Source organism: Schistocerca cancellata, chromosome 2 (genome assembly GCF_023864275.1).
Source record: "Schistocerca cancellata isolate TAMUIC-IGC-003103 chromosome 2, iqSchCanc2.1, whole genome shotgun sequence".
In the NCBI taxonomy this organism is placed as follows: domain Eukaryota; kingdom Metazoa; phylum Arthropoda; class Insecta; order Orthoptera; family Acrididae; genus Schistocerca; species Schistocerca cancellata.
Window position 1 is genome coordinate 1,053,714,874 of NC_064627.1, and position 26,285 is coordinate 1,053,741,158.

Genomic DNA, 26,285 nt, shown 5'->3' on the forward strand with positions numbered 1-26,285 from the left:
AACGCGACTTGTCGGGACGCGCTAAAACATTTCACTGGTCACAGCACGCTGAACACACAGTTTCTCGTCCGATCACCACAACTGCGCGACGTCGGGCGTTGTCAGTGCTTGGGCGGGTGACCGCCTGCGAACATAGGGCACTGTCGACAGTTTCAATTCGTATTTCTCTTTCCTCTTCGGTTTCGGAGCTGCAGCGCTATTCGGTCAAGGGCACTGGCGCCACGTTTTGCCTCTCGGTATGCCAAGTCGCGCCGTGCGGCCACAGTGAAATGAAGGAGCGTGTTGTAAAATTTTCAACAAAGAAAAAAAAAAAGAAATCTACTAGTAATAAAACTGAATTTGTCTGACAGAACATGTAAAATCAGACAATACATGATAACAGGCAGCAGGTATTTACTCGAGGCATAAGTAATGTTGTGCCCGCCTCGCCATACCTCTCTCAGTCGTTTCGCGTGCTTGTCCTTTTGATATAGGCCGATTGGAGAGCGTCAGCTCTCGCGACAGCTGAGCAAAGTCGAGACAAGTCGAGACTCAAGGGGAATCGACGCACACGCTAGAGGGTGGCGTGCAGCGAGTAAGATGGGCAAAGAAACATTAATTTAAGGACGCGTGGCAAAAGTACTCATACGCAAAAGTAAAAGCCTGCTGCGGTGGCCGGGAATCGAACCCGGATCAACTGCTTGGAAGGCAACTATGCTGACCATTACACCACCACCGCACAGTTCCGTCGCGCGCCTCGCGAGCCGCGCTGTGTCTGCTTCCCGCCTGTCGGCGGCGCCTGAAGGTGGTCGTAGCTGTAGGCGCGTTACGGGGTAGGCGAGCTCATCCAGGCAGCGTCTCTAGGCACGTTTCGCGTCCTTTGGCAAGAGTCGTCGCGTGCGTGCGCCGCAAGAGTACTTAGACGATCATTTTTAAGCAGTGCAGTGCAGGATTCAGCGTCTGTAGCATTCTCTCGAGAGGATGCGACGGCGCTGGACGGCAGTCCCACTTTCCCCTCAGACGTCTGCCGCGGAAAGCACCAGGAAGCTGTGAACTAGCTGAGCATCGGTGGTTCAGTGGTAGAATGCTCGCCTGCCACGCGGGCGGCCCGGGTTCGATTCCCGGCCGATGCATCGTTTTGTTTTTTCTCCGATAGTGGCGCTGCGTGTCTTTCGCACTCGAACTGCGTGAGCCATGAGAATGAACCGCGGGATTCCGTGTGGAAAGAAGCAATCATGCAGCGCGCACGACTGCTCGTTTGGACTCTTGCGTGCTATTGTACATACTGGCGTCGGCCTAACATCGCAAGTTGCCTGCCGCGCCGGGAATGCACGTGTAGCAACAGAAAAAATGAGCCAGGGAGTGCAGACTCTGTACCACTGGTATTCGATACTTAGCAAGATTCCAGAAGGTGTGGCGTTCGCCAGCCTCGGTAGCGCAGTAGGCAGCGCGTAAGTCTCATAATCTTAAGGTCGTGAGTTCGATCCTCACCCGGGGCATTTAATTTACTGTCGTTCACAGCTAAGTCGACGGCTCTGGGGTTGCGAAGGATCGAAACACTTAGTAGTTTGTTATCCACAAGGCTTCAACGACTCAGCGTGAAAATGTTTACTTCCTGTTACTACTAGTTGCAGTTCTTTTGTAAAATTTTCAAGAAAAAAAGTACTAGTAATAAAACTGAATTTCGTATGATATAACATGTAAAGTCACACAATGTATGACCTGCTATATAATGACAGGCAGCAGGTCTTTACTTGCGAAATAAGTAAATAAATATTACTACTTACAGCTTTGCTTTTCCTCCTACCCCTGTAACAACGAGGCCAAAAGAAATGGACTGAGACTTTTGCCATGCGCGAGAAGATGCTCGCAAACAGGGAAAGTGCGACACGGAAAGCGAGTGGAGGGGGTGTAAACCCGGAGAACGATGTGCACGTCCGGTGTGGTCTAGTGGCTAGGATACCTGGCTTTCACCCAGGAGGCCCGGGTTCGATTCCCGGTACCGGAATGGAATTTTTTCGGAACAAATCACGACAAGTTTTGACCGTGCGAAATGCTGTTTCACGTCCTCCTCGCATTATAGCTACTGGTTCGTAAACGTCAGCTGACAACAGTCGAGAGAAACGGGCACGCAACGAAATTACTACGAGCAGCGGCATAGAGGGAGAAGAGACGCTGGTCCACTGTTGGATTGCTGCCATAGAAATGTTACATGGCAATACGCAGAGCAATTCCCGCAAAGCAATGGGAGACTGTCTGTACCGAGGCCCGTTAGCTCAGTTGGTTAGAGCGTCGTGCTAATAACGCGAAGGTCGTGGGTTCGATCCCCCCACGGGCCACTACGATTTTACTGTTTCAAAAAGGCAACGCCGATTTCCCCGTGGAAGTATGGTGACAAAGAAATCGTCACATTGTGTGGGAGCTGATAGGGGACCCGAACGCGACTTGTCGGGACGCGCTAAAACATTTCACTGGTCACAGCACGCTGAACACACAGTTTCTCGTCCGATCACCACAACTGCGCGACGTCGGGCGTTGTCAGTGCTTGGGCGGGTGACCGCCTGCGAACATAGGGCACTGTCGACAGTTTCAATTCGTATTTCTCTTTCCTCTTCGGTTTCGGAGCTGCAGCGCTATTCGGTCAAGGGCACTGGCGCCACGTTTTGCCTCTCGGTATGCCAAGTCGCGCCGTGCGGCCACATGTGAAATGAAGGAGCGTGTTGTAAAATTTTCAACAAAGAAAAAAAAAAGAAATCTACTAGTAATAAAACAGAATTTGTCTGACAGAACATGTAAAATCAGACAATACATGATAACAGGCAGCAGGTATTTACTCGAGGCATAAGTAATGTTGTGCCCGCCTCGCCATACCTCTCTCAGTCGTTTCGCGTGCTTGTCCTTTTGATATAGGCCGATTGGAGAGCGTCAGCTCTCGCGTCAGCTGAGCAAAGTCGAGACAAGTCGAGACTCAAGGGGAATCGACGCACACGCTAGAGGGTGGCGTGCAGCGAGTAAGATGGGCAAAGAAACATTAATTTAAGGACGCGTGGCAAAAGTACTCATACGCAAAAGTAAAAGCCTGCTGCGGTGGCCGGGAATCGAACCCGGATCAACTGCTTGGAAGGCAACTATGCTGACCATTACACCACCACCGCACAGTTCCGTCGCGCGCCTCGCGAGCCGCGCTGTGTCTGCTTCGCGCCTGTCGGCGGCGCCTGAAGGTGGTCGTAGCTGTAGGCGCGTTACGGGGTAGGCGAGCTCATCCAGGCAGCGTCTCTAGGCACGTTTCGCGTCCTTTGGCAAGAGTCGTCGCGTGCGTGCGCCGCAAGAGTACTTAGACGATCATTTTTAAGCAGTGCAGTGCAGGATTCAGCGTCTGTAGCATTCTCTCGAGAGGATGCGACGGCGCTGGACGGCAGTCCCACTTTCCCCTCAGACGTCTGCCGCGGAAAGCACCAGGAAGCTGTGAACTAGCTGAGCATCGGTGGTTCAGTGGTAGAATGCTCGCCTGCCACGCGGGCGGCCCGGGTTCGATTCCCGGCCGATGCATCGTTTTGTTTTTTCTCCGATAGTGGTGCTGCGTGTCTTTCGCACTCGAACTGCGTGAGCCATGAGAATGAACCGCGGGATTCCGTGTGGAAAGAAGCAATCATGCAGCGCGCACGACTGCTCGTTTGGACTCTTGCGTGCTATTGTACATACTGGCGTCGGCCTAACATCGCAAGTTGCCTGCCGCGCCGGGAATGCACGTGTAGCAACAGAAAAAATGAGCCAGGGAGTGCAGACTCTGTACCACTGGTATTCGGTACTTAGCAAGATTCCAGAAGGTGTGGCGTTCGCCAGCCTCGGTAGCGCAGTAGGCAGCGCGTAAGTCTCATAATCTTAAGGTCGTGAGTTCGATCCTCACCCGGGGCATTTAATTTACTGTCGTTCACAGCTAAGTCGACGGCTCTGGGGTTGCGAAGGAGCGAAACACTTAGTAGTTTGTTATCCACAAGGCTTCAACGACTCAGCGTGAAAATGTTTACTTCCTGTTACTACTAGTTGCAGTTCTTTTGTAAAATTTTCAAGAAAAAAAGTACTAGTAATAAAACTGAATTTCGTATGATATAACATGTAAAGTCACACAATGTATGACCTGCTATATAATGACAGGCAGCAGGTCTTTACTTGCGAAATAAGTAAATAAATATTACTACTTACAGCTTTGCTTTTCCTCCTACCCCTGTAACAACGAGGCCAAAATAAATGGACTGAGACTTTTGCCATGCGCGAGAAGATGCTCGCAAACAGGGAAAGTGCGACACGGAAAGCGAGTGGAGGGGGTGTAAACCCGGAGAACGATGTGCACGTCCGGTGTGGTCTAGTGGCTAGGATACCTGGCTTTCACCCAGGAGGCCCGGGTTCGATTCCCGGTACCGGAATGGAATTTTTTCGGAACAAATCACGACAAGTTTTGACCGTGCGAAATGCTGTTTCACGTCCTCCTCGCATTATAGCTACTGGTTCGTAAACGTCAGCTGACAACAGTCGAGAGAAACGGGCACGCAACGAAATTACTACGAGCAGCGGCATAGAGGGAGAAGAGACGCTGGTCCACTGTTGGATTGCTGCCATAGAAATGTTACATGGCAATACGCAGAGCAATTCCCGCAAAGCAATGGGAGACTGTCTGTACCGAGGCCCGTTAGCTCAGTTGGTTAGAGCGTCGTGCTAATAACGCGAAGGTCGTGGGTTCGATCCCCCCACGGGCCACTACGATTTTACTGTTTCAAAAAGGCAACGCCGATTTCCCCGTGGAAGTATGGTGACAAAGAAATCGTCACATTGTGTGGGAGCTGATAGGGGACCCGAACGCGACTTGTCGGGACGCGCTAAAACATTTCACTGGTCACAGCACGCTGAACACACAGTTTCTCGTCCGATCACCACAACTGCGCGACGTCGGGCGTTGTCAGTGCTTGGGCGGGTGACCGCCTGCGAACATAGGGCACTGTCGACAGTTTCAATTCGTATTTCTCTTTCCTCTTCGGTTTCGGAGCTGCAGCGCTATTCGGTCAAGGGCACTGGCGCCACGTTTTGCCTCTCGGTATGCCAAGTCGCGCCGTGCGGCCACAGTGAAATGAAGGAGCGTGTTGTAAAATTTTCAACAAAGAAAAAAAAAAGAAATCTACTAGTAATAAAACTGAATTTGTCTGACAGAACATGTAAAATCAGACAATACATGATAACAGGCAGCAGGTATTTACTCGAGGCATAAGTAATGTTGTGCCCGCCTCGCCATACCTCTCTCAGTCGTTTCGCGTGCTTGTCCTTTTGATATAGGCCGATTGGAGAGCGTCAGCTCTCGCGTCAGCTGAGCAAAGTCGAGACAAGTCGAGACTCAAGGGGAATCGACGCACACGCTAGAGGGTGGCGTGCAGCGAGTAAGATGGGCAAAGAAACATTAATTTAAGGACGCGTGGCAAAAGTACTCATACGCAAAAGTAAAAGCCTGCTGCGGTGGCCGGGAATCGAACCCGGATCAACTGCTTGGAAGGCAACTATGCTGACCATTACACCACCACCGCACAGTTCCGTCGCGCGCCTCGCGAGCCGCGCTGTGTCTGCTTCCCGCCTGTCGGCGGCGCCTGAAGGTGGTCGTAGCTGTAGGCGCGTTACGGGGTAGGCGAGCTCATCCAGGCAGCGTCTCTAGGCACGTTTCGCGTCCTTTGGCAAGAGTCGTCGCGTGCGTGCGCCGCAAGAGTACTTAGACGATCATTTTTAAGCAGTGCAGTGCAGGATTCAGCGTCTGTAGCATTCTCTCGAGAGGATGCGACGGCGCTGGACGGCAGTCCCACTTTCCCCTCAGACGTCTGCCGCGGAAAGCACCAGGAAGCTGTGAACTAGCTGAGCATCGGTGGTTCAGTGGTAGAATGCTCGCCTGCCACGCGGGCGGCCCGGGTTCGATTCCCGGCCGATGCATCGTTTTGTTTTTTCTCCGATAGTGGTGCTGCGTGTCTTTCGCACTCGAACTGCGTGAGCCATGAGAATGAACCGCGGGATTCCGTGTGGAAAGAAGCAATCATGCAGCGCGCACGACTGCTCGTTTGGACTCTTGCGTGCTATTGTACATACTGGCGTCGGCCTAACATCGCAAGTTGCCTGCCGCGCCGGGAATGCACGTGTAGCAACAGAAAAAATGAGCCAGGGAGTGCAGACTCTGTACCACTGGTATTCGGTACTTAGCAAGATTCCAGAAGGTGTGGCGTTCGCCAGCCTCGGTAGCGCAGTAGGCAGCGCGTAAGTCTCATAATCTTAAGGTCGTGAGTTCGATCCTCACCCGGGGCATTTAATTTACTGTCGTTCACAGCTAAGTCGACGGCTCTGGGGTTGCGAAGGAGCGAAACACTTAGTAGTTTGTTATCCACAAGGCTTCAACGACTCAGCGTGAAAATGTTTACTTCCTGTTACTACTAGTTGCAGTTCTTTTGTAAAATTTTCAAGAAAAAAAGTACTAGTAATAAAACTGAATTTCGTATGATATAACATGTAAAGTCACACAATGTATGACCTGCTATATAATGACAGGCAGCAGGTCTTTACTTGCGAAATAAGTAAATAAATATTACTACTTACAGCTTTGCTTTTCCTCCTACCCCTGTAACAACGAGGCCAAAAGAAATGGACTGAGACTTTTGCCATGCGCGAGAAGATGCTCGCAAACAGGGAAAGTGCGACACGGAAAGCGAGTGGAGGGGGTGTAAACCCGGAGAACGATGTGCACGTCCGGTGTGGTCTAGTGGCTAGGATACCTGGCTTTCACCCAGGAGGCCCGGGTTCGATTCCCGGTACCGGAATGGAATTTTTTCGGAACAAATCACGACAAGTTTTGACCGTGCGAAATGCTGTTTCACGTCCTCCTCGCATTATAGCTACTGGTTCGTAAACGTCAGCTGACAACAGTCGAGAGAAACGGGCACGCAACGAAATTACTACGAGCAGCGGCATAGAGGGAGAAGAGACGCTGGTCCACTGTTGGATTGCTGCCATAGAAATGTTACATGGCAATACGCAGAGCAATTCCCGCAAAGCAATGGGAGACTGTCTGTACCGAGGCCCGTTAGCTCAGTTGGTTAGAGCGTCGTGCTAATAACGCGAAGGTCGTGGGTTCGATCCCCCCACGGGCCACTACGATTTTACTGTTTCAAAAAGGCAACGCCGATTTCCCCGTGGAAGTATGGTGACAAAGAAATCGTCACATTGTGTGGGAGCTGATAGGGGACCCGAACGCGACTTGTCGGGACGCGCTAAAACATTTCACTGGTCACAGCACGCTGAACACACAGTTTCTCGTCCGATCACCACAACTGCGCGACGTCGGGCGTTGTCAGTGCTTGGGCGGGTGACCGCCTGCGAACATAGGGCACTGTCGACAGTTTCAATTCGTATTTCTCTTTCCTCTTCGGTTTCGGAGCTGCAGCGCTATTCGGTCAAGGGCACTGGCGCCACGTTTTGCCTCTCGGTATGCCAAGTCGCGCCGTGCGGCCACAGTGAAATGAAGGAGCGTGTTGTAAAATTTTCAACAAAGAAAAAAAAAAGAAATCTACTAGTAATAAAACTGAATTTGTCTGACAGAACATGTAAAATCAGACAATACATGATAACAGGCAGCAGGTATTTACTCGAGGCATAAGTAATGTTGTGCCCGCCTCGCCATACCTCTCTCAGTCGTTTCGCGTGCTTGTCCTTTTGATATAGGCCGATTGGAGAGCGTCAGCTCTCGCGTCAGCTGAGCAAAGTCGAGACAAGTCGAGACTCAAGGGGAATCGACGCACACGCTAGAGGGTGGCGTGCAGCGAGTAAGATGGGCAAAGAAACATTAATTTAAGGACGCGTGGCAAAAGTACTCATACGCAAAAGTAAAAGCCTGCTGCGGTGGCCGGGAATCGAACCCGGATCAACTGCTTGGAAGGCAACTATGCTGACCATTACACCACCACCGCACAGTTCCGTCGCGCGCCTCGCGAGCCGCGCTGTGTCTGCTTCCCGCCTGTCGGCGGCGCCTGAAGGTGGTCGTAGCTGTAGGCGCGTTACGGGGTAGGCGAGCTCATCCAGGCAGCGTCTCTAGGCACGTTTCGCGTCCTTTGGCAAGAGTCGTCGCGTGCGTGCGCCGCAAGAGTACTTAGACGATCATTTTTAAGCAGTGCAGTGCAGGATTCAGCGTCTGTAGCATTCTCTCGAGAGGATGCGACGGCGCTGGACGGCAGTCCCACTTTCCCCTCAGACGTCTGCCGCGGAAAGCACCAGGAAGCTGTGAACTAGCTGAGCATCGGTGGTTCAGTGGTAGAATGCTCGCCTGCCACGCGGGCGGCCCGGGTTCGATTCCCGGCCGATGCATCGTTTTGTTTTTTCTCCGATAGTGGTGCTGCGTGTCTTTCGCACTCGAACTGCGTGAGCCATGAGAATGAACCGCGGGATTCCGTGTGGAAAGAAGCAATCATGCAGCGCGCACGACTGCTCGTTTGGACTCTTGCGTGCTATTGTACATACTGGCGTCGGCCTAACATCGCAAGTTGCCTGCCGCGCCGGGAATGCACGTGTAGCAACAGAAAAAATGAGCCAGGGAGTGCAGACTCTGTACCACTGGTATTCGGTACTTAGCAAGATTCCAGAAGGTGTGGCGTTCGCCAGCCTCGGTAGCGCAGTAGGCAGCGCGTAAGTCTCATAATCTTAAGGTCGTGAGTTCGATCCTCACCCGGGGCATTTAATTTACTGTCGTTCACAGCTAAGTCGACGGCTCTGGGGTTGCGAAGGATCGAAACACTTAGTAGTTTGTTATCCACAAGGCTTCAACGACTCAGCGTGAAAATGTTTACTTCCTGTTACTACTAGTTGCAGTTCTTTTGTAAAATTTTCAAGAAAAAAAGTACTAGTAATAAAACTGAATTTCGTATGATATAACATGTAAAGTCACACAATGTATGACCTGCTATATAATGACAGGCAGCAGGTCTTTACTTGCGAAATAAGTAAATAAATATTACTACTTACAGCTTTGCTTTTCCTCCTACCCCTGTAACAACGAGGCCAAAAGAAATGGACTGAGACTTTTGCCATGCGCGAGAAGATGCTCGCAAACAGGGAAAGTGCGACACGGAAAGCGAGTGGAGGGGGTGTAAACCCGGAGAACGATGTGCACGTCCGGTGTGGTCTAGTGGCTAGGATACCTGGCTTTCACCCAGGAGGCCCGGGTTCGATTCCCGGTACCGGAATGGAATTTTTTCGGAACAAATCACGACAAGTTTTGACCGTGCGAAATGCTGTTTCACGTCCTCCTCGCATTATAGCTACTGGTTCGTAAACGTCAGCTGACAACAGTCGAGAGAAACGGGCACGCAACGAAATTACTACGAGCAGCGGCATAGAGGGAGAAGAGACGCTGGTCCACTGTTGGATTGCTGCCATAGAAATGTTACATGGCAATACGCAGAGCAATTCCCGCAAAGCAATGGGAGACTGTCTGTACCGAGGCCCGTTAGCTCAGTTGGTTAGAGCGTCGTGCTAATAACGCGAAGGTCGTGGGTTCGATCCCCCCACGGGCCACTACGATTTTACTGTTTCAAAAAGGCAACGCCGATTTCCCCGTGGAAGTATGGTGACAAAGAAATCGTCACATTGTGTGGGAGCTGATAGGGGACCCGAACGCGACTTGTCGGGACGCGCTAAAACATTTCACTGGTCACAGCACGCTGAACACACAGTTTCTCGTCCGATCACCACAACTGCGCGACGTCGGGCGTTGTCAGTGCTTGGGCGGGTGACCGCCTGCGAACATAGGGCACTGTCGACAGTTTCAATTCGTATTTCTCTTTCCTCTTCGGTTTCGGAGCTGCAGCGCTATTCGGTCAAGGGCACTGGCGCCACGTTTTGCCTCTCGGTATGCCAAGTCGCGCCGTGCGGCCACAGTGAAATGAAGGAGCGTGTTGTAAAATTTTCAACAAAGAAAAAAAAAAAGAAATCTACTAGTAATAAAACTGAATTTGTCTGACAGAACATGTAAAATCAGACAATACATGATAACAGGCAGCAGGTATTTACTCGAGGCATAAGTAATGTTGTGCCCGCCTCGCCATACCTCTCTCAGTCGTTTCGCGTGCTTGTCCTTTTGATATAGGCCGATTGGAGAGCGTCAGCTCTCGCGTCAGCTGAGCAAAGTCGAGACAAGTCGAGACTCAAGGGGAATCGACGCACACGCTAGAGGGTGGCGTGCAGCGAGTAAGATGGGCAAAGAAACATTAATTTAAGGACGCGTGGCAAAAGTACTCATACGCAAAAGTAAAAGCCTGCTGCGGTGGCCGGGAATCGAACCCGGATCAACTGCTTGGAAGGCAACTATGCTGACCATTACACCACCACCGCACAGTTCCGTCGCGCGCCTCGCGAGCCGCGCTGTGTCTGCTTCCCGCCTGTCGGCGGCGCCTGAAGGTGGTCGTAGCTGTAGGCGCGTTACGGGGTAGGCGAGCTCATCCAGGCAGCGTCTCTAGGCACGTTTCGCGTCCTTTGGCAAGAGTCGTCGCGTGCGTGCGCCGCAAGAGTACTTAGACGATCATTTTTAAGCAGTGCAGTGCAGGATTCAGCGTCTGTAGCATTCTCTCGAGAGGATGCGACGGCGCTGGACGGCAGTCCCACTTTCCCCTCAGACGTCTGCCGCGGAAAGCACCAGGAAGCTGTGAACTAGCTGAGCATCGGTGGTTCAGTGGTAGAATGCTCGCCTGCCACGCGGGCGGCCCGGGTTCGATTCCCGGCCGATGCGTCGTTTTGTTTTTTCTCCGATAGTGGTGCTGCGTGTCTTTCGCACTCGAACTGCGTGAGCCATGAGAATGAACCGCGGGATTCCGTGTGGAAAGAAGCAATCATGCAGCGCGCACGACTGCTCGTTTGGACTCTTGCGTGCTATTGTACATACTGGCGTCGGCCTAACATCGCAAGTTGCCTGCCGCGCCGGGAATGCACGTGTAGCAACAGAAAAAATGAGCCAGGGAGTGCAGACTCTGTACCACTGGTATTCGGTACTTAGCAAGATTCCAGAAGGTGTGGCGTTCGCCAGCCTCGGTAGCGCAGTAGGCAGCGCGTAAGTCTCATAATCTTAAGGTCGTGAGTTCGATCCTCACCCGGGGCATTTAATTTACTGTCGTTCACAGCTAAGTCGACGGCTCTGGGGTTGCGAAGGAGCGAAACACTTAGTAGTTTGTTATCCACAAGGCTTCAACGACTCAGCGTGAAAATGTTTACTTCCTGTTACTACTAGTTGCAGTTCTTTTGTAAAATTTTCAAGGAAAAATGTACTAGTAATAAAACTGAATTTCGTATGATATAACATGTAAAGTCACACAATGTATGACCTGCTATATAATGACAGGCAGCAGGTCTTTACTTGCGAAATAAGTAAATAAATATTACTACTTACAGCTTTGCTTTTCCTCCTACCCCTGTAACAACGAGGCCAAAAGAAATGGACTGAGACTTTTGCCATGCGCGAGAAGATGCTCGCAAACAGGGAAAGTGCGACACGGAATACGAGTGGAGGGGGTGTAAACCCGGAGAACGATGTGCACGTCCGGTGTGGTCTAGTGGCTAGGATACCTGGCTTTCACCCAGGAGGCCCGGGTTCGATTCCCGGTACCGGAATGGAATTTTTTCGGAACAAATCACGACAAGTTTTGACCGTGCGAAATGCTGTTTCACGTCCTCCTCGCATTATAGCTACTGGTTCGTAAACGTCAGCTGACAACAGTCGAGAGAAACGGGCACGCAACGAAATTACTACGAGCAGCGGCATAGAGGGAGAAGAGACGCTGGTCCACTGTTGGATTGCTGCCATAGAAATGTTACATGGCAATACGCAGAGCAATTCCCGCAAAGCAATGGGAGACTGTCTGTACCGAGGCCCGTTAGCTCAGTTGGTTAGAGCGTCGTGCTAATAACGCGAAGGTCGTGGGTTCGATCCCCCCACGGGCCACTACGATTTTACTGTTTCAAAAAGGCAACGCCGATTTCCCCGTGGAAGTATGGTGACAAAGAAATCGTCACATTGTGTGGGAGCTGATAGGGGACCCGAACGCGACTTGTCGGGACGCGCTAAAACATTTCACTGGTCACAGCACGCTGAACACACAGTTTCTCGTCCGATCACCACAACTGCGCGACGTCGGGCGTTGTCAGTGCTTGGGCGGGTGACCGCCTGCGAACATAGGGCACTGTCGACAGTTTCAATTCGTATTTCTCTTTCCTCTTCGGTTTCGGAGCTGCAGCGCTATTCGGTCAAGGGCACTGGCGCCACGTTTTGCCTCTCGGTATGCCAAGTCGCGCCGTGCGGCCACAGTGAAATGAAGGAGCGTGTTGTAAAATTTTCAACAAAGAAAAAAAAAAAGAAATCTACTAGTAATAAAACTGAATTTGTCTGACAGAACATGTAAAATCAGACAATACATGATAACAGGCAGCAGGTATTTACTCGAGGCATAAGTAATGTTGTGCCCGCCTCGCCATACCTCTCTCAGTCGTTTCGCGTGCTTGTCCTTTTGATATAGGCCGATTGGAGAGCGTCAGCTCTCGCGTCAGCTGAGCAAAGTCGAGACAAGTCGAGACTCAAGGGGAATCGACGCACACGCTAGAGGGTGGCGTGCAGCGAGTAAGATGGGCAAAGAAACATTAATTTAAGGACGCGTGGCAAAAGTACTCATACGCAAAAGTAAAAGCCTGCTGCGGTGGCCGGGAATCGAACCCGGATCAACTGCTTGGAAGGCAACTATGCTGACCATTACACCACCACCGCACAGTTCCGTCGCGCGCCTCGCGAGCCGCGCTGTGTCTGCTTCCCGCCTGTCGGCGGCGCCTGAAGGTGGTCGTAGCTGTAGGCGCGTTACGGGGTAGGCGAGCTCATCCAGGCAGCGTCTCTAGGCACGTTTCGCGTCCTTTGGCAAGAGTCGTCGCGTGCGTGCGCCGCAAGAGTACTTAGACGATCATTTTTAAGCAGTGCAGTGCAGGATTCAGCGTCTGTAGCATTCTCTCGAGAGGATGCGACGGCGCTGGACGGCAGTCCCACTTTCCCCTCAGACGTCTGCCGCGGAAAGCACCAGGAAGCTGTGAACTAGCTGAGCATCGGTGGTTCAGTGGTAGAATGCTCGCCTGCCACGCGGGCGGCCCGGGTTCGATTCCCGGCCGATGCATCGTTTTGTTTTTTCTCCGATAGTGGTGCTGCGTGTCTTTCGCACTCGAACTGCGTGAGCCATGAGAATGAACCGCGGGATTCCGTGTGGAAAGAAGCAATCATGCAGCGCGCACGACTGCTCGTTTGGACTCTTGCGTGCTATTGTACATACTGGCGTCGGCCTAACATCGCAAGTTGCCTGCCGCGCCGGGAATGCACGTGTAGCAACAGAAAAAATGAGCCAGGGAGTGCAGACTCTGTACCACTGGTATTCGGTACTTAGCAAGATTCCAGAAGGTGTGGCGTTCGCCAGCCTCGGTAGCGCAGTAGGCAGCGCGTAAGTCTCATAATCTTAAGGTCGTGAGTTCGATCCTCACCCGGGGCATTTAATTTACTGTCGTTCACAGCTAAGTCGACGGCTCTGGGGTTGCGAAGGATCGAAACACTTAGTAGTTTGTTATCCACAAGGCTTCAACGACTCAGCGTGAAAATGTTTACTTCCTGTTACTACTAGTTGCAGTTCTTTTGTAAAATTTTCAAGAAAAAAAGTACTAGTAATAAAACTGAATTTCGTATGATATAACATGTAAAGTCACACAATGTATGACCTGCTATATAATGACAGGCAGCAGGTCTTTACTTGCGAAATAAGTAAATAAATATTACTACTTACAGCTTTGCTTTTCCTCCTACCCCTGTAACAACGAGGCCAAAAGAAATGGACTGAGACTTTTGCCATGCGCGAGAAGATGCTCGCAAACAGGGAAAGTGCGACACGGAAAGCGAGTGGAGGGGGTGTAAACCCGGAGAACGATGTGCACGTCCGGTGTGGTCTAGTGGCTAGGATACCTGGCTTTCACCCAGGAGGCCCGGGTTCGATTCCCGGTACCGGAATGGAATTTTTTCGGAACAAATCACGACAAGTTTTGACCGTGCGAAATGCTGTTTCACGTCCTCCTCGCATTATAGCTACTGGTTCGTAAACGTCAGCTGACAACAGTCGAGAGAAACGGGCACGCAACGAAATTACTACGAGCAGCGGCATAGAGGGAGAAGAGACGCTGGTCCACTGTTGGATTGCTGCCATAGAAATGTTACATGGCAATACGCAGAGCAATTCCCGCAAAGCAATGGGAGACTGTCTGTACCGAGGCCCGTTAGCTCAGTTGGTTAGAGCGTCGTGCTAATAACGCGAAGGTCGTGGGTTCGATCCCCCCACGGGCCACTACGATTTTACTGTTTCAAAAAGGCAACGCCGATTTCCCCGTGGAAGTATGGTGACAAAGAAATCGTCACATTGTGTGGGAGCTGATAGGGGACCCGAACGCGACTTGTCGGGACGCGCTAAAACATTTCACTGGTCACAGCACGCTGAACACACAGTTTCTCGTCCGATCACCACAACTGCGCGACGTCGGGCGTTGTCAGTGCTTGGGCGGGTGACCGCCTGCGAACATAGGGCACTGTCGACAGTTTCAATTCGTATTTCTCTTTCCTCTTCGGTTTCGGAGCTGCAGCGCTATTCGGTCAAGGGCACTGGCGCCACGTTTTGCCTCTCGGTATGCCAAGTCGCGCCGTGCGGCCACAGTGAAATGAAGGAGCGTGTTGTAAAATTTTCAACAAAGAAAAAAAAAAAGAAATCTACTAGTAATAAAACTGAATTTGTCTGACAGAACATGTAAAATCAGACAATACATGATAACAGGCAGCAGGTATTTACTCGAGGCATAAGTAATGTTGTGCCCGCCTCGCCATACCTCTCTCAGTCGTTTCGCGTGCTTGTCCTTTTGATATAGGCCGATTGGAGAGCGTCAGCTCTCGCGTCAGCTGAGCAAAGTCGAGACAAGTCGAGACTCAAGGGGAATCGACGCACACGCTAGAGGGTGGCGTGCAGCGAGTAAGATGGGCAAAGAAACATTAATTTAAGGACGCGTGGCAAAAGTACTCATACGCAAAAGTAAAAGCCTGCTGCGGTGGCCGGGAATCGAACCCGGATCAACTGCTTGGAAGGCAACTATGCTGACCATTACACCACCACCGCACAGTTCCGTCGCGCGCCTCGCGAGCCGCGCTGTGTCTGCTTCCCGCCTGTCGGCGGCGCCTGAAGGTGGTCGTAGCTGTAGGCGCGTTACGGGGTAGGCGAGCTCATCCAGGCAGCGTCTCTAGGCACGTTTCGCGTCCTTTGGCAAGAGTCGTCGCGTGCGTGCGCCGCAAGAGTACTTAGACGATCATTTTTAAGCAGTGCAGTGCAGGATTCAGCGTCTGTAGCATTCTCTCGAGAGGATGCGACGGCGCTGGACGGCAGTCCCACTTTCCCCTCAGACGTCTGCCGCGGAAAGCACCAGGAAGCTGTGAACTAGCTGAGCATCGGTGGTTCAGTGGTAGAATGCTCGCCTGCCACGCGGGCGGCCCGGGTTCGATTCCCGGCCGATGCGTCGTTTTGTTTTTTCTCCGATAGTGGTGCTGCGTGTCTTTCGCACTCGAACTGCGTGAGCCATGAGAATGAACCGCGGGATTCCGTGTGGAAAGAAGCAATCATGCAGCGCGCACGACTGCTCGTTTGGACTCTTGCGTGCTATTGTACATACTGGCGTCGGCCTAACATCGCAAGTTGCCTGCCGCGCCGGGAATGCACGTGTAGCAACAGAAAAAATGAGCCAGGGAGTGCAGACTCTGTACCACTGGTATTCGGTACTTAGCAAGATTCCAGAAGGTGTGGCGTTCGCCAGCCTCGGTAGCGCAGTAGGCAGCGCGTAAGTCTCATAATCTTAAGGTCGTGAGTTCGATCCTCACCCGGGGCATTTAATTTACTGTCGTTCACAGCTAAGTCGACGGCTCTGGGGTTGCGAAGGAGCGAAACACTTAGTAGTTTGTTATCCACAAGGCTTCAACGACTCAGCGTGAAAATGTTTACTTCCTGTTACTACTAGTTGCAGTTCTTTTGTAAAATTTTCAAGGAAAAATGTACTAGTAATAAAACTGAATTTCGTATGATATAACATGTAAAGTCACACAATGTATGACCTGCTATATAATGACAGGCAGCAGGTCTTTACTTGCGAAATAAGTAAATAAATATTACTACTTACAGCTTTGCTTTTCCTCCTACCCCTGTAACAACGAGGCCAAAAGAAATGGACTGAGACTTTTGCCATGCGCGAGAAGATGCTCGCAAACAGGGAAAGTGCGACACGGAATACGAGTGGAGGGGGTGTAAACCCGGAGAACGATGTGCACGTCCGGTGTGGTCTAGTGGCTAGGATACCTGGCTTTCACCCAGGAGGCCCGGGTTCGATTCCCGGTACCGGAATGGAATTTTTTCGGAACAAATCACGACAAGTTTTGACCGTGCGAAATGCTGTTTCACGTCCTCCTCGCATTATAGCTACTGGTTCGTAAACGTCAGCTGACAACAGTCGAGAGAAACGGGCACGCAACGAAATTACTACGAGCAGCGGCATAGAGGGAGAAGAGACGCTGGTCCACTGTTGGATTGCTGCCATAGAAATGTTACATGGCAATACGCAGAGCAATTCCCGCAAAGGAATGGGAGACTGTCTGTACCGAGGCCCGTTAGCTCAGTTGGTTAGAGCGTCGTGCTAATAACGCGAAGGTCGTGGGTTCGATCCCCCCACGGGCCACTACGATTTTACTGTTTCAAAAAGGCAACGCCGATTTCCCCGTGGAAGTATGGTGACAAAGAAATCGTCACATTGTGTGGGAGCTGATAGGGGACCCGAACGCGACTTGTCGGGACGCGCTAAAACATTTCACTGGTCACAGCACGCTGAACACACAGTTTCTCGTCCGATCACCACAACTGCGCGACGTCGGGCGTTGTCAGTGCTTGGGCGGGTGACCGCCTGCGAACATAGGGCACTGTCGACAGTTTCAATTCGTATTTCTCTTTCCTCTTCGGTTTCGGAGCTGCAGCGCTATTCGGTCAAGGGCACTGGCGCCACGTTTTGCCTCTCGGTATGCCAAGTCGCGCCGTGCGGCCACAGTGAAATGAAGGAGCGTGTTGTAAAATTTTCAACAAAGAAAAAAAAAAAGAAATCTACTAGTAATAAAACTGAATTTGTCTGACAGAACATGTAAAATCAGACAATACATGATAACAGGCAGCAGGTATTTACTCGAGGCATAAGTAATGTTGTGCCCGCCTCGCCATACCTCTCTCAGTCGTTTCGCGTGCTTGTCCTTTTGATATAGGCCGATTGGAGAGCGTCAGCTCTCGCGTCAGCTGAGCAAAGTCGAGACAAGTCGAGACTCAAGGGGAATCGACGCACACGCTAGAGGGTGGCGTGCAGCGAGTAAGATGGGCAAAGAAACATTAATTTAAGGACGCGTGGCAAAAGTACTCATACGCAAAAGTAAAAGCCTGCTGCGGTGGCCGGGAATCGAACCCGGATCAACTGCTTGGAAGGCAACTATGCTGACCATTACACCACCACCGCACAGTTCCGTCGCGCGCCTCGCGAGCCGCGCTGTGTCTGCTTCCCGCCTGTCGGCGGCGCCTGAAGGTGGTCGTAGCTGTAGGCGCGTTACGGGGTAGGCGAGCTCATCCAGGCAGCGTCTCTAGGCACGTTTCGCGTCCTTTGGCAAGAGTCGTCGCGTGCGTGCGCCGCAAGAGTACTTAGACGATCATTTTTAAGCAGTGCAGTGCAGGATTCAGCGTCTGTAGCATTCTCTCGAGAGGATGCGACGGCGCTGGACGGCAGTCCCACTTTCCCCTCAGACGTCTGCCGCGGAAAGCACCAGGAAGCTGTGAACTAGCTGAGCATCGGTGGTTCAGTGGTAGAATGCTCGCCTGCCACGCGGGCGGCCCGGGTTCGATTCCCGGCCGATGCATCGTTTTGTTTTTTCTCCGATAGTGGTGCTGCGTGTCTTTCGCACTCGAACTGCGTGAGCCATGAGAATGAACCGCGGGATTCCGTGTGGAAAGAAGCAATCATGCAGCGCGCACGACTGCTCGTTTGGACTCTTGCGTGCTATTGTACATACTGGCGTCGGCCTAACATCGCAAGTTGCCTGCCGCGCCGGGAATGCACGTGTAGCAACAGAAAAAATGAGCCAGGGAGTGCAGACTCTGTACCACTGGTATTCGGTACTTAGCAAGATTCCAGAAGGTGTGGCGTTCGCCAGCCTCGGTAGCGCAGTAGGCAGCGCGTAAGTCTCATAATCTTAAGGTCGTGAGTTCGATCCTCACCCGGGGCATTTAATTTACTGTCGTTCACAGCTAAGTCGACGGCTCTGGGGTTGCGAAGGATCGAAACACTTAGTAGTTTGTTATCCACAAGGCTTCAACGACTCAGCGTGAAAATGTTTACTTCCTGTTACTACTAGTTGCAGTTCTTTTGTAAAATTTTCAAGAAAAAAAGTACTAGTAATAAAACTGAATTTCGTATGATATAACATGTAAAGTCACACAATGTATGACCTGCTATATAATGACAGGCAGCAGGTCTTTACTTGCGAAATAAGTAAATAAATATTACTACTTACAGCTTTGCTTTTCCTCCTACCCCTGTAACAACGAGGCCAAAAGAAATGGACTGAGACTTTTGCCATGCGCGAGAAGATGCTCGCAAACAGGGAAAGTGCGACACGGAATACGAGTGGAGGGGGTGTAAACCCGGAGAACGATGTGCACGTCCGGTGTGGTCTAGTGGCTAGGATACCTGGCTTTCACCCAGGAGGCCCGGGTTCGATTCCCGGTACCGGAATGGAATTTTTTCGGAACAAATCACGACAAGTTTTGACCGTGCGAAATGCTGTTTCACGTCCTCCTCGCATTATAGCTACTGGTTCGTAAACGTCAGCTGACAACAGTCGAGAGAAACGGGCACGCAACGAAATTACTACGAGCAGCGGCATAGAGGGAGAAGAGACGCTGGTCCACTGTTGGATTGCTGCCATAGAAATGTTACATGGCAATACGCAGAGCAATTCCCGCAAAGCAATGGGAGACTGTCTGTACCGAGGCCCGTTAGCTCAGTTGGTTAGAGCGTCGTGCTAATAACGCGAAGGTCGTGGGTTCGATCCCCCCACGGGCCACTACGATTTTACTGTTTCAAAAAGGCAACGCCGATTTCCCCGTGGAAGTATGGTGACAAAGAAATCGTCACATTGTGTGGGAGCTGATAGGGGACCCGAACGCGACTTGTCGGGACGCGCTAAAACATTTCACTGGTCACAGCACGCTGAACACACAGTTTCTCGTCCGATCACCACAACTGCGCGACGTCGGGCGTTGTCAGTGCTTGGGCGGGTGACCGCCTGCGAACATAGGGCACTGTCGACAGTTTCAATTCGTATTTCTCTTTCCTCTTCGGTTTCGGAGCTGCAGCGCTATTCGGTCAAGGGCACTGGCGCCACGTTTTGCCTCTCGGTATGCCAAGTCGCGCCGTGCGGCCACAGTGAAATGAAGGAGCGTGTTGTAAAATTTTCAACAAAGAAAAAAAAAAAGAAATCTACTAGTAATAAAACTGAATTTGTCTGACAGAACATGTAAAATCAGACAATACATGATAACAGGCAGCAGGTATTTACTCGAGGCATAAGTAATGTTGTGCCCGCCTCGCCATACCTCTCTCAGTCGTTTCGCGTGCTTGTCCTTTTGATATAGGCCGATTGGAGAGCGTCAGCTCTCGCGTCAGCTGAGCAAAGTCGAGACAAGTCGAGACTCAAGGGGAATCGACGCACACGCTAGAGGGTGGCGTGCAGCGAGTAAGATGGGCAAAGAAACATTAATTTAAGGACGCGTGGCAAAAGTACTCATACGCAAAAGTAAAAGCCTGCTGCGGTGGCCGGGAATCGAACCCGGATCAACTGCTTGGAAGGCAACTATGCTGACCATTACACCACCACCGCACAGTTCCGTCGCGCGCCTCGCGAGCCGCGCTGTGTCTGCTTCCCGCCTGTCGGCGGCGCCTGAAGGTGGTCGTAGCTGTAGGCGCGTTACGGGGTAGGCGAGCTCATCCAGGCAGCGTCTCTAGGCACGTTTCGCGTCCTTTGGCAAGAGTCGTCGCGTGCGTGCGCCGCAAGAGTACTTAGACGATCATTTTTAAGCAGTGCAGTGCAGGATTCAGCGTCTGTAGCATTCTCTCGAGAGGATGCGACGGCGCTGGACGGCAGTCCCACTTTCCCCTCAGACGTCTGCCGCGGAAAGCACCAGGAAGCTGTGAACTAGCTGAGCATCGGTGGTTCAGTGGTAGAATGCTCGCCTGCCACGCGGGCGGCCCGGGTTCGATTCCCGGCCGATGCATCGTTTTGTTTTTTCTCCGATAGTGGTGCTGCGTGTCTTTCGCACTCGAACTGCGTGAGCCATGAGAATGAACCGCGGGATTCCGTGTGGAAAGAAGCAATCATGCAGCGCGCACGACTGCTCGTTTGGACTCTTGCGTGCTATTGTACATACTGGCGTCGGCCTAACATCGCAAGTTGCCTGCCGCGCCGGGAATGCACGTGTAGCAACAGAAAAAATGAGCCAGGGAGTGCAGACTCTGTACCACTGGTATTCGGTACTTAGCAAGATTCCAGAAGGTGTGGCGTTCGCCAGCCTCGGTAGCGCAGTAGGCAGCGCGTAAGTCTCATAATCTTAAGGTCGTGAGTTCGATCCTCACCCGGGGCATTTAATTTACTGTCGTTCACAGCTAAGTCGACGGCTCTGGGGTTGCGAAGGATCGAAACACTTAGTAGTTTGTTATCCACAAGGCTTCAACGACTCAGCGTGAAAATGTTTACTTCCTGTTACTACTAGTTGCAGTTCTTTTGTAAAATTTTCAAGAAAAAAAGTACTAGTAATAAAACTGAATTTCGTATGATATAACATGTAAAGTCACACAATGTATGACCTGCTATATAATGACAGGCAGCAGGTCTTTACTTGCGAAATAAGTAAATAAATATTACTACTTACAGCTTTGCTTTTCCTCCTACCCCTGTAACAACGAGGCCAAAAGAAATGGACTGAGACTTTTGCCATGCGCGAGAAGATGCTCGCAAACAGGGAAAGTGCGACACGGAATACGAGTGGAGGGGGTGTAAACCCGGAGAACGATGTGCACGTCCGGTGTGGTCTAGTGGCTAGGATACCTGGCTTTCACCCAGGAGGCCCGGGTTCGATTCCCGGTACCGGAATGGAATTTTTTCGGAACAAATCACGACAAGTTTTGACCGTGCGAAATGCTGTTTCACGTCCTCCTCGCATTATAGCTACTGGTTCGTAAACGTCAGCTGACAACAGTCGAGAGAAACGGGCACGCAACGAAATTACTACGAGCAGCGGCATAGAGGGAGAAGAGACGCTGGTCCACTGTTGGATTGCTGCCATAGAAATGTTACATGGCAATACGCAGAGCAATTCCCGCAAAGCAATGGGAGACTGTCTGTACCGAGGCCCGTTAGCTCAGTTGGTTAGAGCGTCGTGCTAATAACGCGAAGGTCGTGGGTTCGATCCCCCCACGGGCCACTACGATTTTACTGTTTCAAAAAGGCAACGCCGATTTCCCCGTGGAAGTATGGTGACAAAGAAATCGTCACATTGTGTGGGAGCTGATAGGGGACCCGAACGCGACTTGTCGGGACGCGCTAAAACATTTCACTGGTCACAGCACGCTGAACACACAGTTTCTCGTCCGATCACCACAACTGCGCGACGTCGGGCGTTGTCAGTGCTTGGGCGGGTGACCGCCTGCGAACATAGGGCACTGTCGACAGTTTCAATTCGTATTTCTCTTTCCTCTTCGGTTTCGGAGCTGCAGCGCTATTCGGTCAAGGGCACTGGCGCCACGTTTTGCCTCTCGGTATGCCAAGTCGCGCCGTGCGGCCACAGTGAAATGAAGGAGCGTGTTGTAAAATTTTCAACAAAGAAAAAAAAAAAGAAATCTACTAGTAATAAAACTGAATTTGTCTGACAGAACATGTAAAATCAGACAATACATGATAACAGGCAGCAGGTATTTACTCGAGGCATAAGTAATGTTGTGCCCGCCTCGCCATACCTCTCTCAGTCGTTTCGCGTGCTTGTCCTTTTGATATAGGCCGATTGGAGAGCGTCAGCTCTCGCGTCAGCTGAGCAAAGTCGAGACAAGTCGAGACTCAAGGGGAATCGACGCACACGCTAGAGGGTGGCGTGCAGCGAGTAAGATGGGCAAAGAAACATTAATTTAAGGACGCGTGGCAAAAGTACTCATACGCAAAAGTAAAAGCCTGCTGCGGTGGCCGGGAATCGAACCCGGATCAACTGCTTGGAAGGCAACTATGCTGACCATTACACCACCACCGCACAGTTCCGTCGCGCGCCTCGCGAGCCGCGCTGTGTCTGCTTCCCGCCTGTCGGCGGCGCCTGAAGGTGGTCGTAGCTGTAGGCGCGTTACGGGGTAGGCGAGCTCATCCAGGCAGCGTCTCTAGGCACGTTTCGCGTCCTTTGGCAAGAGTCGTCGCGTGCGTGCGCCGCAAGAGTACTTAGACGATCATTTTTAAGCAGTGCAGTGCAGGATTCAGCGTCTGTAGCATTCTCTCGAGAGGATGCGACGGCGCTGGACGGCAGTCCCACTTTCCCCTCAGACGTCTGCCGCGGAAAGCACCAGGAAGCTGTGAACTAGCTGAGCATCGGTGGTTCAGTGGTAGAATGCTCGCCTGCCACGCGGGCGGCCCGGGTTCGATTCCCGGCCGATGCATCGTTTTGTTTTTTCTCCGATAGTGGTGCTGCGTGTCTTTCGCACTCGAACTGCGTGAGCCATGAGAATGAACCGCGGGATTCCGTGTGGAAAGAAGCAATCATGCAGCGCGCACGACTGCTCGTTTGGACTCTTGCGTGCTATTGTACATACTGGCGTCGGCCTAACATCGCAAGTTGCCTGCCGCGCCGGGAATGCACGTGTAGCAACAGAAAAAATGAGCCAGGGAGTGCAGACTCTGTACCACTGGTATTCGGTACTTAGCAAGATTCCAGAAGGTGTGGCGTTCGCCAGCCTCGGTAGCGCAGTAGGCAGCGCGTAAGTCTCATAATCTTAAGGTCGTGAGTTCGATCCTCACCCGGGGCATTTAATTTACTGTCGTTCACAGCTAAGTCGACGGCTCTGGGGTTGCGAAGGATCGAAACACTTAGTAGTTTGTTATCCACAAGGCTTCAACGACTCAGCGTGAAAATGTTTACTTCCTGTTACTACTAGTTGCAGTTCTTTTGTAAAATTTTCAAGAAAAAAAGTACTAGTAATAAAACTGAATTTCGTATGATATAACATGTAAAGTCACACAATGTATGACCTGCTATATAATGACAGGCAGCAGGTCTTTACTTGCGAAATAAGTAAATAAATATTACTACTTACAGCTTTGCTTTTCCTCCTACCCCTGTAACAACGAGGCCAAAAGAAATGGACTGAGACTTTTGCCATGCGCGAGAAGATGCTCGCAAACAGGGAAAGTGCGACACGGAAAGCGAGTGGAGGGGGTGTAAACCCGGAGAACGATGTGCACGTCCGGTGTGGTCTAGTGGCTAGGATACCTGGCTTTCACCCAGGAGGCCCGGGTTCGATTCCCGGTACCGGAATGGAATTTTTTCGGAACAAATCACGACAAGTTTTGACCGTGCGAAATGCTGTTTCACGTCCTCCTCGCATTATAGCTCCTGGTTCGTAAACGTCAGCTGACAACAGTCGAGAGAAACGGGCACGCAACGAAATTACTACGAGCAGCGGCATAGAGGGAGAAGAGACGCTGGTCCACTGTTGGATTGCTGCCATAGAAATGTTACATGGCAATACGCAGAGCAATTCCCGCAAAGCAATGGGAGACTGTCTGTACCGAGGCCCGTTAGCTCAGTTGGTTAGAGCGTCGTGCTAATAACGCGAAGGTCGTGGGTTCGATCCCCCCACGGGCCACTACGATTTTACTGTTTCAAAAAGGCAACGCCGATTTCCCCGTGGAAGTATGGTGACAAAGAAATCGTCACATTGTGTGGGAGCTGATAGGGGACCCGAACGCGACTTGTCGGGACGCGCTAAAACATTTCACTGGTCACAGCACGCTGAACACACAGTTTCTCGTCCGATCACCACAACTGCGCGACGTCGGGCGTTGTCAGTGCTTGGGCGGGTGACCGCCTGCGAACATAGGGCACTGTCGACAGTTTCAATTCGTATTTCTCTTTCCTCTTCGGTTTCGGAGCTGCAGCGCTATTCGGTCAAGGGCACTGGCGCCACGTTTTGCCTCTCGGTATGCCAAGTCGCGCCGTGCGGCCACAGTGAAATGAAGGAGCGTGTTGTAAAATTTTCAACAAAGAAAAAAAAAAAGAAATCTACTAGTAATAAAACTGAATTTGTCTGACAGAACATGTAAAATCAGACAATACATGATAACAGGCAGCAGGTATTTACTCGAGGCATAAGTAATGTTGTGCCCGCCTCGCCATACCTCTCTCAGTCGTTTCGCGTGCTTGTCCTTTTGATATAGGCCGATTGGAGAGTCAGCTGAGCAAAGTCGAGACAAGTCGAGACTCAAGGGGAATCGACGCACACGCTAGAGGGTGGCGTGCAGCGAGTAAGATGGGCAAAGAAACATTAATTTAAGGACGCGTGGCAAAAGTACTCATACGCAAAAGTAAAAGCCTGCTGCGGTGGCCGGGAATCGAACCCGGATCAACTGCTTGGAAGGCAACTATGCTGACCATTACACCACCACCGCACAGTTCCGTCGCGCGCCTCGCGAGCCGCGCTGTGTCTGCTTCCCGCCTGTCGGCGGCGCCTGAAGGTGGTCGTAGCTGTAGGCGCGTTACGGGGTAGGCGAGCTCATCCAGGCAGCGTCTCTAGGCACGTTTCGCGTCCTTTGGCAAGAGTCGTCGCGTGCGTGCGCCGCAAGAGTACTTAGACGATCATTTTTAAGCAGTGCAGTGCAGGATTCAGCGTCTGTAGCATTCTCTCGAGAGGATGCGACGGCGCTGGACGGCAGTCCCACTTTCCCCTCAGACGTCTGCCGCGGAAAGCACCAGGAAGCTGTGAACTAGCTGAGCATCGGTGGTTCAGTGGTAGAATGCTCGCCTGCCACGCGGGCGGCCCGGGTTCGATTCCCGGCCGATGCATCGTTTTGTTTTTTCTCCGATAGTGGCGCTGCGTGTCTTTCGCACTCGAACTGCGTGAGCCATGAGAATGAACCGCGGGATTCCGTGTGGAAAGAAGCAATCATGCAGCGCGCACGACTGCTCGTTTGGACTCTTGCGTGCTATTGTACATACTGGCGTCGGCCTAACATCGCAAGTTGCCTGCCGCGCCGGGAATGCACGTGTAGCAACAGAAAAAATGAGCCAGGGAGTGCAGACTCTGTACCACTGGTATTCGGTACTTAGCAAGATTCCAGAAGGTGTGGCGTTCGCCAGCCTCGGTAGCGCAGTAGGCAGCGCGTAAGTCTCATAATCTTAAGGTCGTGAGTTCGATCCTCACCCGGGGCATTTAATTTACTGTCGTTCACAGCTAAGTCGACGGCTCTGGGGTTGCGAAGGATCGAAACACTTAGTAGTTTGTTATCCACAAGGCTTCAACGACTCAGCGTGAAAATGTTTACTTCCTGTTACTACTAGTTGCAGTTCTTTTGTAAAATTTTCAAGAAAAAAAGTACTAGTAATAAAACTGAATTTCGTATGATATAACATGTAAAGTCACACAATGTATGACCTGCTATATAATGACAGGCAGCAGGTCTTTACTTGCGAAATAAGTAAATAAATATTACTACTTACAGCTTTGCTTTTCCTCCTACCCCTGTAACAACGAGGCCAAAAGAAATGGACTGAGACTTTTGCCATGCGCGAGAAGATGCTCGCAAACAGGGAAAGTGCGACACGGAAAGCGAGTGGAGGGGGTGTAAACCCGGAGAACGATGTGCACGTCCGGTGTGGTCTAGTGGCTAGGATACCTGGCTTTCACCCAGGAGGCCCGGGTTCGATTCCCGGTACCGGAATGGAATTTTTTCGGAACAAATCACGACAAGTTTTGACCGTGCGAAATGCTGTTTCACGTCCTCCTCGCATTATAGCTACTGGTTCGTAAACGTCAGCTGACAACAGTCGAGAGAAACGGGCACGCAACGAAATTACTACGAGCAGCGGCATAGA

General features: G+C 51.5%; 54 non-coding genes across 54 annotated transcripts; 43 read left to right on the forward strand and 11 right to left on the reverse strand.

Annotated features, from left to right (window-relative positions):
• Nucleotides 1-646: 646 nt before the first annotated feature.
• Trnag-ucc (transfer RNA glycine (anticodon UCC)) lies at nt 647-718 on the reverse strand. The gene has a single exon. It is a non-coding gene; the product is annotated as a tRNA-Gly (tRNA).
• Nucleotides 719-1,041: 323 nt separating this feature from the next.
• On the forward strand, nt 1,042-1,112 carry Trnag-gcc (transfer RNA glycine (anticodon GCC)). The gene has a single exon. It is a non-coding gene; the product is annotated as a tRNA-Gly (tRNA).
• Nucleotides 1,113-1,405: 293 nt separating this feature from the next.
• Nucleotides 1,406-1,478, forward strand: Trnam-cau (transfer RNA methionine (anticodon CAU)). The gene has a single exon. It is a non-coding gene; the product is annotated as a tRNA-Met (tRNA).
• Nucleotides 1,479-1,915: 437 nt separating this feature from the next.
• On the forward strand, nt 1,916-1,987 carry Trnae-uuc (transfer RNA glutamic acid (anticodon UUC)). The gene has a single exon. It is a non-coding gene; the product is annotated as a tRNA-Glu (tRNA).
• Nucleotides 1,988-2,244: 257 nt separating this feature from the next.
• On the forward strand, nt 2,245-2,318 carry Trnai-aau (transfer RNA isoleucine (anticodon AAU)). Its single transcript has one exon. It is a non-coding gene; the product is annotated as a tRNA-Ile (tRNA).
• A 744-nt stretch (nt 2,319-3,062) lies between these two features.
• Nucleotides 3,063-3,134, reverse strand: Trnag-ucc (transfer RNA glycine (anticodon UCC)). Its single transcript has one exon. It is a non-coding gene; the product is annotated as a tRNA-Gly (tRNA).
• A 323-nt stretch (nt 3,135-3,457) lies between these two features.
• Trnag-gcc (transfer RNA glycine (anticodon GCC)) lies at nt 3,458-3,528 on the forward strand. The gene has a single exon. It is a non-coding gene; the product is annotated as a tRNA-Gly (tRNA).
• A 293-nt stretch (nt 3,529-3,821) lies between these two features.
• On the forward strand, nt 3,822-3,894 carry Trnam-cau (transfer RNA methionine (anticodon CAU)). Its single transcript has one exon. It is a non-coding gene; the product is annotated as a tRNA-Met (tRNA).
• A 437-nt stretch (nt 3,895-4,331) lies between these two features.
• Trnae-uuc (transfer RNA glutamic acid (anticodon UUC)) lies at nt 4,332-4,403 on the forward strand. The gene has a single exon. It is a non-coding gene; the product is annotated as a tRNA-Glu (tRNA).
• Nucleotides 4,404-4,660: 257 nt separating this feature from the next.
• Trnai-aau (transfer RNA isoleucine (anticodon AAU)) lies at nt 4,661-4,734 on the forward strand. Its single transcript has one exon. It is a non-coding gene; the product is annotated as a tRNA-Ile (tRNA).
• Nucleotides 4,735-5,477: 743 nt separating this feature from the next.
• Nucleotides 5,478-5,549, reverse strand: Trnag-ucc (transfer RNA glycine (anticodon UCC)). The gene has a single exon. It is a non-coding gene; the product is annotated as a tRNA-Gly (tRNA).
• A 323-nt stretch (nt 5,550-5,872) lies between these two features.
• Nucleotides 5,873-5,943, forward strand: Trnag-gcc (transfer RNA glycine (anticodon GCC)). Its single transcript has one exon. It is a non-coding gene; the product is annotated as a tRNA-Gly (tRNA).
• A 293-nt stretch (nt 5,944-6,236) lies between these two features.
• On the forward strand, nt 6,237-6,309 carry Trnam-cau (transfer RNA methionine (anticodon CAU)). The gene has a single exon. It is a non-coding gene; the product is annotated as a tRNA-Met (tRNA).
• Nucleotides 6,310-6,746: 437 nt separating this feature from the next.
• On the forward strand, nt 6,747-6,818 carry Trnae-uuc (transfer RNA glutamic acid (anticodon UUC)). Its single transcript has one exon. It is a non-coding gene; the product is annotated as a tRNA-Glu (tRNA).
• Nucleotides 6,819-7,075: 257 nt separating this feature from the next.
• On the forward strand, nt 7,076-7,149 carry Trnai-aau (transfer RNA isoleucine (anticodon AAU)). Its single transcript has one exon. It is a non-coding gene; the product is annotated as a tRNA-Ile (tRNA).
• A 743-nt stretch (nt 7,150-7,892) lies between these two features.
• Trnag-ucc (transfer RNA glycine (anticodon UCC)) lies at nt 7,893-7,964 on the reverse strand. The gene has a single exon. It is a non-coding gene; the product is annotated as a tRNA-Gly (tRNA).
• Nucleotides 7,965-8,287: 323 nt separating this feature from the next.
• Trnag-gcc (transfer RNA glycine (anticodon GCC)) lies at nt 8,288-8,358 on the forward strand. The gene has a single exon. It is a non-coding gene; the product is annotated as a tRNA-Gly (tRNA).
• Nucleotides 8,359-8,651: 293 nt separating this feature from the next.
• Trnam-cau (transfer RNA methionine (anticodon CAU)) lies at nt 8,652-8,724 on the forward strand. Its single transcript has one exon. It is a non-coding gene; the product is annotated as a tRNA-Met (tRNA).
• Nucleotides 8,725-9,161: 437 nt separating this feature from the next.
• Trnae-uuc (transfer RNA glutamic acid (anticodon UUC)) lies at nt 9,162-9,233 on the forward strand. Its single transcript has one exon. It is a non-coding gene; the product is annotated as a tRNA-Glu (tRNA).
• A 257-nt stretch (nt 9,234-9,490) lies between these two features.
• Trnai-aau (transfer RNA isoleucine (anticodon AAU)) lies at nt 9,491-9,564 on the forward strand. The gene has a single exon. It is a non-coding gene; the product is annotated as a tRNA-Ile (tRNA).
• A 744-nt stretch (nt 9,565-10,308) lies between these two features.
• Nucleotides 10,309-10,380, reverse strand: Trnag-ucc (transfer RNA glycine (anticodon UCC)). The gene has a single exon. It is a non-coding gene; the product is annotated as a tRNA-Gly (tRNA).
• Nucleotides 10,381-10,703: 323 nt separating this feature from the next.
• Nucleotides 10,704-10,774, forward strand: Trnag-gcc (transfer RNA glycine (anticodon GCC)). The gene has a single exon. It is a non-coding gene; the product is annotated as a tRNA-Gly (tRNA).
• A 293-nt stretch (nt 10,775-11,067) lies between these two features.
• Trnam-cau (transfer RNA methionine (anticodon CAU)) lies at nt 11,068-11,140 on the forward strand. The gene has a single exon. It is a non-coding gene; the product is annotated as a tRNA-Met (tRNA).
• A 437-nt stretch (nt 11,141-11,577) lies between these two features.
• On the forward strand, nt 11,578-11,649 carry Trnae-uuc (transfer RNA glutamic acid (anticodon UUC)). The gene has a single exon. It is a non-coding gene; the product is annotated as a tRNA-Glu (tRNA).
• A 257-nt stretch (nt 11,650-11,906) lies between these two features.
• Nucleotides 11,907-11,980, forward strand: Trnai-aau (transfer RNA isoleucine (anticodon AAU)). The gene has a single exon. It is a non-coding gene; the product is annotated as a tRNA-Ile (tRNA).
• Nucleotides 11,981-12,724: 744 nt separating this feature from the next.
• Trnag-ucc (transfer RNA glycine (anticodon UCC)) lies at nt 12,725-12,796 on the reverse strand. Its single transcript has one exon. It is a non-coding gene; the product is annotated as a tRNA-Gly (tRNA).
• Nucleotides 12,797-13,119: 323 nt separating this feature from the next.
• Nucleotides 13,120-13,190, forward strand: Trnag-gcc (transfer RNA glycine (anticodon GCC)). The gene has a single exon. It is a non-coding gene; the product is annotated as a tRNA-Gly (tRNA).
• Nucleotides 13,191-13,483: 293 nt separating this feature from the next.
• Nucleotides 13,484-13,556, forward strand: Trnam-cau (transfer RNA methionine (anticodon CAU)). Its single transcript has one exon. It is a non-coding gene; the product is annotated as a tRNA-Met (tRNA).
• Nucleotides 13,557-13,993: 437 nt separating this feature from the next.
• Nucleotides 13,994-14,065, forward strand: Trnae-uuc (transfer RNA glutamic acid (anticodon UUC)). The gene has a single exon. It is a non-coding gene; the product is annotated as a tRNA-Glu (tRNA).
• Nucleotides 14,066-14,322: 257 nt separating this feature from the next.
• Trnai-aau (transfer RNA isoleucine (anticodon AAU)) lies at nt 14,323-14,396 on the forward strand. The gene has a single exon. It is a non-coding gene; the product is annotated as a tRNA-Ile (tRNA).
• Nucleotides 14,397-15,140: 744 nt separating this feature from the next.
• Trnag-ucc (transfer RNA glycine (anticodon UCC)) lies at nt 15,141-15,212 on the reverse strand. The gene has a single exon. It is a non-coding gene; the product is annotated as a tRNA-Gly (tRNA).
• Nucleotides 15,213-15,535: 323 nt separating this feature from the next.
• Nucleotides 15,536-15,606, forward strand: Trnag-gcc (transfer RNA glycine (anticodon GCC)). The gene has a single exon. It is a non-coding gene; the product is annotated as a tRNA-Gly (tRNA).
• A 293-nt stretch (nt 15,607-15,899) lies between these two features.
• Trnam-cau (transfer RNA methionine (anticodon CAU)) lies at nt 15,900-15,972 on the forward strand. The gene has a single exon. It is a non-coding gene; the product is annotated as a tRNA-Met (tRNA).
• A 437-nt stretch (nt 15,973-16,409) lies between these two features.
• On the forward strand, nt 16,410-16,481 carry Trnae-uuc (transfer RNA glutamic acid (anticodon UUC)). The gene has a single exon. It is a non-coding gene; the product is annotated as a tRNA-Glu (tRNA).
• Nucleotides 16,482-16,738: 257 nt separating this feature from the next.
• Trnai-aau (transfer RNA isoleucine (anticodon AAU)) lies at nt 16,739-16,812 on the forward strand. The gene has a single exon. It is a non-coding gene; the product is annotated as a tRNA-Ile (tRNA).
• Nucleotides 16,813-17,556: 744 nt separating this feature from the next.
• Nucleotides 17,557-17,628, reverse strand: Trnag-ucc (transfer RNA glycine (anticodon UCC)). The gene has a single exon. It is a non-coding gene; the product is annotated as a tRNA-Gly (tRNA).
• Nucleotides 17,629-17,951: 323 nt separating this feature from the next.
• Trnag-gcc (transfer RNA glycine (anticodon GCC)) lies at nt 17,952-18,022 on the forward strand. The gene has a single exon. It is a non-coding gene; the product is annotated as a tRNA-Gly (tRNA).
• Nucleotides 18,023-18,315: 293 nt separating this feature from the next.
• Nucleotides 18,316-18,388, forward strand: Trnam-cau (transfer RNA methionine (anticodon CAU)). Its single transcript has one exon. It is a non-coding gene; the product is annotated as a tRNA-Met (tRNA).
• Nucleotides 18,389-18,825: 437 nt separating this feature from the next.
• Nucleotides 18,826-18,897, forward strand: Trnae-uuc (transfer RNA glutamic acid (anticodon UUC)). The gene has a single exon. It is a non-coding gene; the product is annotated as a tRNA-Glu (tRNA).
• A 257-nt stretch (nt 18,898-19,154) lies between these two features.
• Nucleotides 19,155-19,228, forward strand: Trnai-aau (transfer RNA isoleucine (anticodon AAU)). Its single transcript has one exon. It is a non-coding gene; the product is annotated as a tRNA-Ile (tRNA).
• Nucleotides 19,229-19,972: 744 nt separating this feature from the next.
• On the reverse strand, nt 19,973-20,044 carry Trnag-ucc (transfer RNA glycine (anticodon UCC)). The gene has a single exon. It is a non-coding gene; the product is annotated as a tRNA-Gly (tRNA).
• A 323-nt stretch (nt 20,045-20,367) lies between these two features.
• Trnag-gcc (transfer RNA glycine (anticodon GCC)) lies at nt 20,368-20,438 on the forward strand. Its single transcript has one exon. It is a non-coding gene; the product is annotated as a tRNA-Gly (tRNA).
• A 293-nt stretch (nt 20,439-20,731) lies between these two features.
• On the forward strand, nt 20,732-20,804 carry Trnam-cau (transfer RNA methionine (anticodon CAU)). Its single transcript has one exon. It is a non-coding gene; the product is annotated as a tRNA-Met (tRNA).
• Nucleotides 20,805-21,241: 437 nt separating this feature from the next.
• Nucleotides 21,242-21,313, forward strand: Trnae-uuc (transfer RNA glutamic acid (anticodon UUC)). The gene has a single exon. It is a non-coding gene; the product is annotated as a tRNA-Glu (tRNA).
• Nucleotides 21,314-21,570: 257 nt separating this feature from the next.
• On the forward strand, nt 21,571-21,644 carry Trnai-aau (transfer RNA isoleucine (anticodon AAU)). The gene has a single exon. It is a non-coding gene; the product is annotated as a tRNA-Ile (tRNA).
• Nucleotides 21,645-22,388: 744 nt separating this feature from the next.
• On the reverse strand, nt 22,389-22,460 carry Trnag-ucc (transfer RNA glycine (anticodon UCC)). Its single transcript has one exon. It is a non-coding gene; the product is annotated as a tRNA-Gly (tRNA).
• A 323-nt stretch (nt 22,461-22,783) lies between these two features.
• On the forward strand, nt 22,784-22,854 carry Trnag-gcc (transfer RNA glycine (anticodon GCC)). The gene has a single exon. It is a non-coding gene; the product is annotated as a tRNA-Gly (tRNA).
• A 293-nt stretch (nt 22,855-23,147) lies between these two features.
• On the forward strand, nt 23,148-23,220 carry Trnam-cau (transfer RNA methionine (anticodon CAU)). Its single transcript has one exon. It is a non-coding gene; the product is annotated as a tRNA-Met (tRNA).
• A 437-nt stretch (nt 23,221-23,657) lies between these two features.
• Nucleotides 23,658-23,729, forward strand: Trnae-uuc (transfer RNA glutamic acid (anticodon UUC)). The gene has a single exon. It is a non-coding gene; the product is annotated as a tRNA-Glu (tRNA).
• Nucleotides 23,730-23,986: 257 nt separating this feature from the next.
• Nucleotides 23,987-24,060, forward strand: Trnai-aau (transfer RNA isoleucine (anticodon AAU)). Its single transcript has one exon. It is a non-coding gene; the product is annotated as a tRNA-Ile (tRNA).
• A 730-nt stretch (nt 24,061-24,790) lies between these two features.
• On the reverse strand, nt 24,791-24,862 carry Trnag-ucc (transfer RNA glycine (anticodon UCC)). Its single transcript has one exon. It is a non-coding gene; the product is annotated as a tRNA-Gly (tRNA).
• Nucleotides 24,863-25,185: 323 nt separating this feature from the next.
• Trnag-gcc (transfer RNA glycine (anticodon GCC)) lies at nt 25,186-25,256 on the forward strand. The gene has a single exon. It is a non-coding gene; the product is annotated as a tRNA-Gly (tRNA).
• A 293-nt stretch (nt 25,257-25,549) lies between these two features.
• Nucleotides 25,550-25,622, forward strand: Trnam-cau (transfer RNA methionine (anticodon CAU)). The gene has a single exon. It is a non-coding gene; the product is annotated as a tRNA-Met (tRNA).
• A 437-nt stretch (nt 25,623-26,059) lies between these two features.
• On the forward strand, nt 26,060-26,131 carry Trnae-uuc (transfer RNA glutamic acid (anticodon UUC)). Its single transcript has one exon. It is a non-coding gene; the product is annotated as a tRNA-Glu (tRNA).
• Nucleotides 26,132-26,285: the final 154 nt, after the last annotated feature.